The sequence below is a fragment of the Triticum urartu genome, chromosome 2A (genome assembly GCF_056163025.1).
Source record: "Triticum urartu cultivar PI428250 chromosome 2A, HENAU_Tu73, whole genome shotgun sequence".
Classification (NCBI taxonomy): domain Eukaryota; kingdom Viridiplantae; phylum Streptophyta; class Magnoliopsida; order Poales; family Poaceae; genus Triticum; species Triticum urartu.
The window spans coordinates 195,140,195-195,152,516 of record NC_141874.1 but is presented as its reverse complement, the minus strand read 5'-3'; positions in this window follow the sequence as shown (position 1 = coordinate 195,152,516).

Below are 12,322 nucleotides of genomic sequence, written 5' to 3'. Positions count from 1 at the left end.
CCCAGCAGTCAGGGGGGCGAAATACGATGGCCCGTCCGGTGGGTCCCCGCTGTCAGGTGGAGGAATAATTATTTTGCACATAATAAGGAGGCACTTCCTTGCTGTGGTCGTGGACCCAGCTATCAGCCTCTCCACGTACAGTCCACGTCCGATGGAAGTCGTTCCTTGACAACGTTGACCACGCCGCACCAAGAGCACCAGGGCGGTGGACGACGGTGAGGCCTAGGAAGGGGAGGACGCGGAGTCGGGGAAGACACGGCAGTGGATGCCCACGCGTAGAGGAGTACGAGGGCACTGGTTCGCTGCGGTGTGAGGCTACCGTTGCCGCAGAGTAACAAGGGGTGTCGGTGAGTAGAGGGATGGCCTGGCCAGCGGTGGGAGGAGTAGGGGGCGGTGAGGCCTCCGCCGCATCACAGCCGGCCACGGGAGGCAGGAGCACGAGGCACGACCGGCGCTGGTTTGGGCGGCTGGAGCAAGAAGACCAGAGGTTGAAGAAGCACTACGGCCGTTGGATGGACATCGTACGGTCACTGGAGCTAGAATCATGCATATTGACTAAGTTGACAAAGCCCTCCGTCCCCGTCAACTTAGTAGGCCCACAAGTCAGCCTGCCACTATACTGGGTCCCAGCTAACAAGGGGAGTATTCATTTTTTTGTGCGTAATAAGGAGGCACTTCCTTGCGTGCGAAGATATAACTGGTGTATCCGAGCTGTCAGCGGCGGTAATGTTTTTTTCATGAAATACAAAGGCCCTTTCGGTGGGTCCTTGATGTCAGGTGGAGGAATCATTATTTTGCGCGTAATAAGGAGGCATTTCCTTGCGTGCGGCCGTGGACCCAGCTGTCGGCCTCTCCATGTACAGTCCACTTCAGATGCATGTCGGTCGTTGACCATGTTGACCAGGCCGCGCCGAGAGCACCAGGGCGGTGGACGACGGCGAGGCCTAGGAAGGGAACAACACGGAAGCAGGGAAGACTCGGCAGTTGTTTCCCACGCGGAGGGGAGTACGACTGTACGAGGGTTTACTGGTTCGTCTCTCGTCGCCGGAGAATAACAGTAGGTGTGGGTGAGTAGAGGGATGGCTAGGCCAACGATGGGAGTACGGTGGGGCGGTGAGGCCTGCGCGGCAACACAGCCGGCCGCGGGGAGGAGGGAGCAGGCAGTCCCGCCGGCGCTTGTTTGAGCGGCTGGAGCAGGAAGAGCAGAGATTGAAGAAGCACGACGGCCGTTGGATGGACATCCAACAGTCACTGCTTGTGCGTCAACCTTTTTTCAGGAAAGCCTCAAATCTGTGGAAAACAGCATACAGCCCATCTGCCATTATTTCTAATAATTTTCAGCCCATTTGCTAATTCTTAAGGTTTTTTTGGAGCCCATATTCTTTTTGTTAGCATTACAACCCAAATTGTGGCCACGGCTAAAAATTTATACGAAATTTTGCATATTTCGGTGCGGTTCGAACTGTTTTTAATCCCGAAATTTCGACTCACATTCAAACTGATTTTAAAAATAAATGTATATCAATATAAAATCCAACAAATTCTCCACGCATAAAAATTAATGCAATTTAAAATCTTGAAATGAAAAAAAAGATATTTGAAACTAATTGCCGGTTTGATGTGTTTTAAAAATGTACAACCCATTTCTCATTACTGATGGGCCATTTTCTCGGCCAGCCGAATGAAAGCTCTCCTCGTCTTGAAAGATTTGCAGCCCAATAGGCCTGATAAAGCGACTTACTTGGCAAATCACAAAAAACTAGGCTCTGGCCATGGACCCAACTGCCAGCCTCTCCACATAAAGTACTCTTCCGATGGAAGTTGTTCCTTGACCACGTTGACCATGCCGCGCAGAGAGCACCACGGCGGTGGACGACGGTGAGGCCTAGGAAGGGGACGACGGCGAGGCCTAGGAAGGGGACGACACGGAGCCGGGGAAGACGCGGCAGTGGAAGCCCGCGTGGAGAGGAGTACGAGGGTTCACTGGTTCGGCTGCGGTGCGAGGCTGCCGTCGCCGCAGGGCCTGGCCAGCGGTGGGAATAGTAGGGGGCGGTGAGGCCTCCGCGGGAGCACAGCCGGCCACGGGAGGCAGGAGCATGCGGCACGACCGGCGCTGCTTTGGGCGGCTGGAGCAAGAAGACCAGAGATTGAAGAAGCACTACGGCCATTGGATGGACATCGTACGGTCACTAGAGCTAGAATCATTCATATTGACTAAGTTGACAAAGCCCTCCGTCCCCGTCAACTTTGTTGGCCCACAAGTCATCCTACCACTATGGTGGGTCCCAGCTAGCAGGGGGGTATTCATTTGTTTGTGCGTAATAAGGAGGCACTTCCTTGCGTGCAAAGATATAGCTGGTGGGTCCGACATGTCAGCGAGGGGAACGTTTTTTTCACGAAATACAGAGGCCCTTCCGGTGGGTCCCAGCTGTCAGGTGGAGGAATCATTATTTTGCGCGTACAGTCCACGGCCGATGGATGTCGTTCGTTGACCAAGTTGACTAGGCCGCTCCGAGAGCACCATGGCGGTGGACGACGGCGAGGCCTAGGAAGGGAACGACACGGAGCCGGGGAAGACTCGGCAATGGTTGCCCACGCGGTGGGAAGTACGAGGGTTTACTGGTCCGGCTGTCGTCGCCGGAAAATAACAGGAGGTGTGGGTGAGTAGAGGAATGGCCTGGCCAGCAGTGAAGTAGGGTGGGGCGGTGCGGCCTGTGCGGCAGCACAGCCGGCCACGGGAGGCGGGAGCAGGCAGTCCCACCGGAGCTGGTTTGGGCAGCTGGAGCAAGAAGATCAGATATTGAAGAAGCAGCACGGCCGTTGGATTAACATCCAACGGTCACTGCTGCTAGAATCATTTGTGGACTAAGTTGACAAAGCCAAAGTACATGTCAACCTAGTAGACCCACAAGTCAGCCTCCAAATCTGTCCCAAACAGCATACAGCCCGAAATTTCTAGCCAGATTCAAATTAATTTGAAATCTAAATATACCTTAATTTAAATTCAATGAAATTTTACCCGCACAAAAACAATGAAATTTAAAATATCAAAATCCGAAAGAAAACAGTATTTTGGAACTAATTGTCTATTTGCTGTATTTTTTCATTTTACAGCCCATTTATTATTACTTATAGCCCATTTATTATTACTTATAGCCCATTTTCTGGGTAAAATGCTTCCCTCCTCGTCTTGAAAGATTTCCAGCCCAGCAGGGCGTAGAAAAGCAAGTAGGCCTACGTTGGTTATTCTGCAAAAAACAAAATAGTTGGCTAGCAATTTTTAGAAAGGAAAAAAACAAACTGGGCTGGTCATGTACTAAACATATGAAATAAAAGCCTGGGCTAGACGGGCCACGGGTCCCGCACAACCTAGTTGATACCCTTCTCCGTCCCGAAAAAAGAAAATTACTGCACGCGTTGCTGGGTCCCTACTGTCATCCTCACCATGTACAATCATCTCCTTATTCCTCTCGGTTGTTGACCATGTTGACAACACCGGAGGGCGGCGCTGTGGCGAGCGAACCAAGGCGGAGGACAATGGTGAGGCCTCGAACGGGAACGAACAGGAGCCGGGGCAGATCACAGCCAGCCGTGGGAGGCTGGAGCAAGCGGTCCCGCCGGCGCTGGTTTGGCTTTGGCGGCTCGAGGAAGAAGTGACTAAAGAAACGCGACAGACGTTGAATGTCAATCCAACGGTCAAGGTTGGCACAATCGTTTGTTGACTAAGCCGACACCAAGTAGCATACTTTTTTATATATAGGAAGAAAACTATGAGGAAAATGCGTTCGTCTGCCATCCTCCTCACAGGGAACGTTCGCCACATAAGTGACTAGCACCCTTGGTTTTCAACCGAGAGGTCTTGGTTTCGAGTCCCAGGATCTCTCAATTTTGTCCTCCTTCCTTCCTCGCAAAAAAGGGAAAGAAAATCAAAGACTTGGGAAGGCGTACAGAACAAGCTAGTGTACCAGTAAAGAGACATTGCCAAGTTTTAGAAAAAAGAAAGACGTGCTCCTGTAGCTGGTTCGAATCCAAACCTAGACTATGACTATATATGGTGCTATGCTACTCTGCAAGTAATGAAACTGACATATCCAATGTTCGCTTCTCCTCTTCTCTACTTACTCTGCCTAGCATCAGAAGCTCTGGCCGCAGCAACCATGTCCGCTGGCTACTCGTCCACCTGCTCTTCAGCAGGCAACAACCAGATATGCGCCAAGTCGCAACCCGTACCATCGCCTGTGGGTCTCATCACACCCTCGCCGGCACGCGCACCGCAGCCGATTGCTCATCGCAACCCGCTGTCGTTGGTGTGGTGCCACTGCTGCAAATCACGCACAGTCATCCGTCGCATCTCAACCACAATCCGCAACCCTGTTCGAGTCTTCTACAAATGCCCGAATCATGGGGTAATAATATGTTAAGTGTTGTTCTGCTGCTTTCAGTTGATGATTTTTTAATAGTTTGGTTGATGATCTACCAATTTGATTCGTGCAGAAAAGGGAAGATTCATGTGATTTGTATTTCCGGGAAGTTGCTGATGTGGGGGAATGCAACTACGCTGATTATTTGGTTAGCCGAGGAATCCCAATACCAGCAGGTTGGGGAGTTGGACAAGTAACTGAAGGAACGGCAGAAGAGGAAGATGCATAGCAGAAGCTTAAAGATGCAGTTCCTCTGATCATGGCCAAGCAACAGCTGCTAAACGGCCTTGACAGCAATGAGGAGATGAAAGAGCTTGTGAAGATAATGGGAAAAATCGATGTGCTCTGTAGGATGATTGTCTCTTTATTTGCAGTGTATGTAGCACTCGTGATGTATTCAGTGGCTACGACATGAGCACTTTGCTGAAACTAGTAATGAATGAAACCTGTGTAGCAGGCTGGGTGTAGTGTTGTGAACATCTAATAATTTCTATTAACGGAAATCAGGAGGTATCCCCTTTTGCTCATATAAATAAATAAATAGCAGACGCCCTGTCGGGTCAACTTTGTTCTTATTCGAAGACGTCAAGCAAATTGCAGTCCAACAGCAAACTATGTCATCAAATTCAAGTTTCACAGCCAAATATGAGTACAACTAAACAACAATGTCATCATGTTTTAGTTGTCATACAATCACCAAACACAAATCAGCATACATAACAAGTGATGTTCTCACAGGAAAATACTAAACAACATGTTCATCAGGTTTCAGTTGTCATAGAAAACACAATTTCACATAGTAGATAAAAAAACGTCTTCTGACAGGAAAATACGACAAAAGCAATGTAATCATCATCCGCAGCAGAAGCGTCAACATCTTCACCATGTGTATCAGTCTGAATCGTAATTCCCCACGGTGTCATCTACTTCTTCGTCCTCAACGTCCTCGAACGTTTGCTTATTCTTGATCAACTCTTGTATGTCCACAGCACGACAGGCAATCTTTTCGCCGGCGTCATTGACGTGATGGTTTTCAAAGATATTAGGAACATCTGTGTTATCTTGTACATCAGGAGCAGTGTAAGCATCATCTTGTTGTGCAACTTCATTAAACGAATTCCTCTGCTCAAACCTTTGCACTACTCTCCAGTCATCGCTACGTGCAAATGTGTCTTCCAAGAAAAATATCTGTGTTGCTTGATTTTCCAAAATAAAAGGCTCGTTGGTCTGGTACGTCGCCTTGACATTGATGGATTTGAAATAATCATCAGCTCTAGGTTTTGCGATCCTGGAAAACAGGTTATACCAACGACAGCACAACAGAACCACACACCGATGATCCTCGAAACTGGAGATATACTGCAACTGAATAATGTCTGTTATGTTAGCATACATTTTAGTTGTCTCTTTGTCATACGTATCCATGCTCATGATGGCACTGTTTTGTGTCTTCCTGCCTTCGTCTCGTGCAAGGGTGTTGTAGCGCACATCTCCAACAACGCAAGATTCATAATGTCTTACCCGAGTATCAGGACCCATTGCTAGTGAGTAAAGGGCATCATCAACTACCTGCCCATCCTCCCGCATCTTCTTAACCTATGGTTAGAAAAATAGACAAGCTGATCATCTTATGTACTCAATATATTACAAAAACTGACAGTGCACTTCAAAAGCTTACATGGTTCTTGAACCATTTCGCAAATCCTGCCATAACCAGTTTGTCAATGTTTCTTGGATTCTGCGGCAGTAACTCCTCTTTGTAGATGCTGCACAACATAGTGATCGCGTCAAACATCTAAATATATAAGAATGTGCTACAAGTTTAGTAGATTACGACGTATAAGATGCAGTACTGCACTTACTTGATATAAGGTAGTATCTCAGGACAGTTATTCAACACATACCAAACCATTTTGTCCAAATCTTTAGGTTTGTCCTCTTGTCAACTCTTCCCTGTAACTCGAATAGAATAATCAAAAACATTGAGCCTGGGATCGTCTTCACCCACCTCTTTGCTAAGCTGATCAGCTGTTTCAATGTATTTTGAGCAGAATGTCAACACTTCTGTAGAAATGTAGGCCTCTGCAATGGGACCCTCAGGTCTAGCTCTGTTCCTAACATAGCCCTTGAAAGTGCCTAGCCGCCTTTCAATAGGGTACATCCAGCCATACTATACTGGACCTCTAAGTAGTGCCTCATTAGGTAGATGAACAGCCAAATGCACCATCACATCAAAGAAGGCTGGATGATATATCTTCTCAAGGTCACATAGGATAGTTGGTATCTTGTCTCTAAGACACTCCAAAGCATCTATCCTGATATTCCTATTGCAGAGTTCCTTGAAGAATTGTCCCAACTCTGCAACTGCTCTGTATAAGTCAGGGCGGCACAATCCTCTAAGGATAATAGGTAAAACCCTTTGAAGTAGGATGTGGCAGTCATGAGTTTTCAACCCTTGTACCTTGTTTCCATCTGCACTGACTCTCCTTTCAGGGTTGGAAGCAAATCCATGTGGGAATCTCACACGTGACAGGACCTCGCAGAATTCTTTTCTTTTTACCTTGTCCAAGACGTACACAGCTGGTGCCATATCCCGTGGTTTACCTTCATCATGCACCTGCAAATCCTTTCTAATACCCAGCTGTGTCAAATCAATCCTAGATTTTAAGGTATCTTTCGTCTTGCCTTCAATATTAAGAAGTGTGCCGATAATGATGTCACATATATTTTTCTCGATGTGCATCACATCAATATTATGCCGCAGATCCAAATCTTTCCAATACTCCAAGTCCCACAAAGTGGACCTGCGGGTAAACAATAATCTCTCTTCTACCCTGCACGCTTCCTTTTCCCGCTACCATTACCAGGATGGTTTCCTGGTATAATATGCCTGACCTTCTCTAATTCCACTTGCAACTCATCGGCGGTGAACCTCTTTGGCGCATCACGGTTTTCATGCTTTGCATTGAACACATGTCTTCGGTATTTTCTAGGATGTGGCTTGTCCTTGGCAAGGAAACGGCGGTGTCCAATGTAACAGATCTTGCTAAGTATTGCGTATGACAGCGGATTCCTGTCACAGCGAACACATGCATTGTAACCATGTGTCGTTCTCCCTCACATAGTGCCCAAAGCCGGATAATCATGGATGCACCAAATTATAACAGCGCGCAGAAAGAAATCAGCTGGTGGGCTGATATATAGGTCTCGAGTGAGAACACCCTTCCATAGCTGTTGAAGTTCCTCCACAAGAGGCTCCATGAACAAATCAAAATCCTTTCCAGGACTTTTTGGACCTGGGATGAGCAAGGCCATCATGTAGTTTGATTCTTTGGTGCAGACATTTGGAGGCATGTTATAAGGGATAACAAGCACTGGCCACATGCTATATGTGGCGCTCTGGTGGCCAAATGGGTTAAATCCATCTGAAGCTAAGCCAAGTCTAATGTTTCTCGGGTCAGCAGCAAACTCTTTGTGTTTATAATTGAAGCTTTTCCACTCACTACCATGAGATGGATGGCTCATTACATTCTGATCTCTGTACTCCTGGTTCCTAGAATGCCACAGTACATCCTCTCTTGTTTCAACATCATGAAACAACCTCTGCAATCTTGGTGTAATTGGAAAATGTCTCAGAACATTATGAGGAATCCTCTTCACAGCATCGCCATCTTTCCATCTTGATGATTTGCATTTCGGGCATTCACTTAAGTTGGCATAATCCTTCCGGAACAGAACACAATTATTCTTACAAACATGGATCATATCATATCCAATTCCAACTGCACGAAGGAAATTCATCATTTTACTATAGGTGTGTGGTAGCTCAGACGCATCTGGGAAAGATTCATGGAAAGCAGCCAACATCGCATCGAATGATTTGTTGGTCATCCGCTCAGATGTATTCACCTGAAGAAAGGTGACCATAGCTGAGAATACTGACAGCTTATTTCCTGGGGTGACAGCAACGTTGCATTGTTCCAACATGCGGGCCCACCGTTTTTCTTCTGCATGTGAAAGTTCACGAAATGCACGAGCATTTCGTAGCATTGTTTCAATGTTGGTCAAACTCACAGGCTCCGCCACCACCACCTCCTCCTCCTCTTCCACCTGAGCATTAGGTAGATCAAGGTGGTGATCTGCTGCTTCCACGTAGTCAATAACATTGACGTTCACAGCTTCACCATGATGAACCCACCTAGTATATGTGACCGACATCCCATACAAGTGTAGATGATTTTGCACAGTTGACAGGGGTCTTGTAACTGAATTCATACAACTGCTACATGGGCAGAGCACATCTGATTTCGGACCACGGTACTCAGCTCTGATAAAGTTCATGAAGTTTTCAACCCCCTCGACATATGCAGCGGAGAATCTTCGAGAAGAAGTTATCCAAGTCCTGTCCATCTATTAGACATACAAATTAGTTCTTCTACTAGATATTACAGGAAAAACATATATGCTTTTTTATGAAGTCCAGAAAAAATATACCTAGGTCGATGTCTAAAGCTATGGCAAGATATTTGGACGAGCAGATCTAAGTAACGAAATATATTAAAACTAATTCAGCAAACAGATTTGAGTGCCAAATTATGGCAGGCTGTTTTAGCACTCAATGAGGCCGAGCACACAACCATCGAACTATCGAAGGCCATCGCAGCAACAAAGATTGAGTATAAAACAGTGTAGAGCTATTTCAGCTAACAGATTGGCTACTATACCATGGCAATCTACGTCACAATAAATATATGGCAGGATATTTTAGCAACTAATCGGCCGTGGCATGCCATCTCAGCTAAGAAGATTGAGTGCAGAACAGGGCAAGGAAGCTTCTTAAGATGAGCATACTGACAGTAAACTACTTCGGCAAACAGTGAGATTAACAGCGTCTATCAGCTAACATTCAGCGCTACACCGACATGAACGGGGCCTCTGTCTAGAATGCGCGTACCATGGGAGAAGTTGACCGCCGTGCGTCTCCACACGAACATCGCCAGCGGTGGCGGCGCTGACCACCGTGCGCCTCCACAAGAACGTAGCCAGAAGTGGTGGCGTGGCTAGAGGACGGCAGTCTACGAGAGCGTACTGTGGGAGCGAGAGGATCGCCGAACCGCGGCGCCGACGTATCGGCGCGGCGGGGAGGGCGGCTTTGGCGGAGCGAATGGAGTGGTGGGGGATGGGGGGGGTTGGGAAATATTATTGGCTAGTTGGCCGAAGGGCGGTTGAATCGGATTTGGGGGAAATTTTTGGGTGTGGGGGGAGGATTTTCGCGCGCTGGGCGGCGGGAGTTTGGCGCATGGTCGGTTTCTCCAAGTGCAGTCCCACGTGTAAGTGAAGAGGCAAGTCGAAGCGTGTTCCGTTTGCGTGAGCCGTGTGCGGGACCGAACGTGTGTGGGGTGTAATGCGACTGCGACAGGAGTGCTGTGAGTGTACCGCATTTTTTTCCTTTTAAACTAGGTGCTTCGCCCCCTCAAAAAAAATATGTTGCTTCGCGCAATCCATCGATACTATTACTAGTAATCTGGTAATCCCGACTAAAACGGCGCGGCCTTGCCTTTTCCCGCGCGATATGCTGGGAGGTTGGCTTAGTTGGGTTTTTTAGGACGAGTAATGCTACACCTATGTAATCCCAGTTACATAATTAACGTAATGTGAAACATGTGAGCTGTTGATTGTAGATTGGGGGGAGGGAGGGGGCCACCGCCATGAAAATCAGGGGAGGAGAGAGAGAGGCAATTTACGTTAACCCTTTCGTAGGTTCCCGTAGATGTAGAAAGATGTGTCCGATCCTGCAATGTAGGCCGTCCAATCTATATCTAACGGATAGGAAGGAAACTATGACAATTTACCCGCACTCCTCTCCACATTTGCAGATAAGGCTTTCCCTCGTTCATCCTTTTCTCCAACAAGATCTTGATCTTCCGTGCAACGCATGGGCATCTTGCTAGTACTCCTACAATATGTATATTATTGTGAAAGTTCATATACACCGGCCGAGATTAATGCAAACACGGCAGATTTTCATTACATTTCGAACTTTTATAGGACAAAAAAAATAAAATAAACCCGAACCTAAACCTATTCTACGGCGGCGACCGACGTCCTCCATCTATGATCTCCATGTACGAGGGCGGGGTTCAAGACCCGTGAAGTGAAGGTGTGGTCTCCGGTGAGCAAAAGTAGAACACGGGAGACGGACCGGCCAGTTGGCACACCATGCCCTGCCGCCTCCCATGCCCTACTCATCCTCGGACGAGTCCCCGACCTCGGCGGTGCCGGACGTTGGACGGCGGCAAGTAGGACGCGTGGCTGACGGTGCTCCCACCGTCGGCCGCCAGCGTGGCCACCACTTGTGCGGCGACTTGAGCGAGGGCGGCAACCTCGAGCTCCATCCCCGAAGACAAGCTCTCCCGCAGAGCGTTCGCGCTTGCGTTCATGGCGGATGTGGTTCCAAGCAGGAGGACGATGCGCTATGGTGTGGAGGTTAGCTGGGCGTTGCCGCTTTAAGTAGCGCATTCCGGTGAGGCCAAGCGTCCGGGTGTGTCATTAAGTCGCCGGAGTTGGTTCCGCGGGCACCGAGCCTCTTAATGACGATATAGGAATGGACGGCATGAATGCGGGCAGCTGGCGCCGGCTGGGAACGCACCGCGCGACAGCGCGAGGGACGAGGGTTTTGGTGTGCCAGGGTAGTCAGCTGCGGTCGTGGCAAAGTTGGAGATGCCCTTTGCTCACATGTGATCCCCGCATGTCATTGAAAAAGCAAGACGACCCGGCATGGTCTCAGGTCCAGAGGATGTAGTTGGCCGCGCTACACCACTCCGTGGACGCGTCGCAGCGCCCCGTGCATCCTCGACGAGCCGGGTGTTGGGGTGTGTTTGGATTGTGGCCAAAGTGCACCTTGCCAAAATTTTGGTCATGACCAAAAGATTGGTCTTTGTTTAATGGTTGCCATTTTTTTGGCATGCCAATGAACTCTAGCCAACTCAAATTCATTTTTCTTGCCAATGTCGGCCAAATCATGGGCAACCAATACCTCAACCAAAATTTTGGTCATGACCCAAAGATTAGTCTTTGTTTGGATGGTTGCCATTTCTTTGGCATGCCAATGAACTCTAGCCAACTCAAGTTCATTTTTCTTGCCAATGTCGGCCAAATCATGGGCAACCAATACCTCAACCAAAATTTTGGCTACCCAATGCTTTGATGGGGCAACCATGGGCACAAACCAAACATATCGTTGGTCGTGCCACAGCACTAACGCCACCCTCGGAAAACTGAAACCGACCGTGTCTAGTGATGATATGAGCGTGTCACTCACCGTGGTCGTCGTGTCCATAGGCGGTGCTGGAGCTGCGCCCCATTGTTGGCCCCAACGACCCACATGAACGATTGTCGGTGGCGAGGAGGTTGTGGGCCAGCTCCTCCATTGGACTAGTCTGCGCTACGTCATCCTGATGGGTGTGCCCCACATGTCTGTTTCCCTGTTTTCCCGGCCATATTCGAGCGTCAGTGCTCCGCATTGCGCATTAGGCCTTTAACTATGTAGACCAAGCGAGACAACTTATTGTTTATTTGAGTCGTTCAAGTATAATCATGTGGCGTTTGCTTATTTCTCATTCCTCTCCAACCCTCTTCTCCATCGATCATGTCGCCCTCCAGTCGAGTCCATCCTCTCGCATGCCTCATTTGAACATTCCGCTGAGTATCATTCGCATGTACCCACCCTAGTCCTCTTTCAATAGATCTCCGGACCCCGAGATGAAATCGAGAGGGAATGAGTGGGGGGCACGTGATACCTAAGGCGGATTCAAAATTTTGAACCGGTGATCATAGCATCCGCAAATCATATATAAAGGGTATTCAATGTTCGTTTTGTTTTTTGAACGTACAATATACTC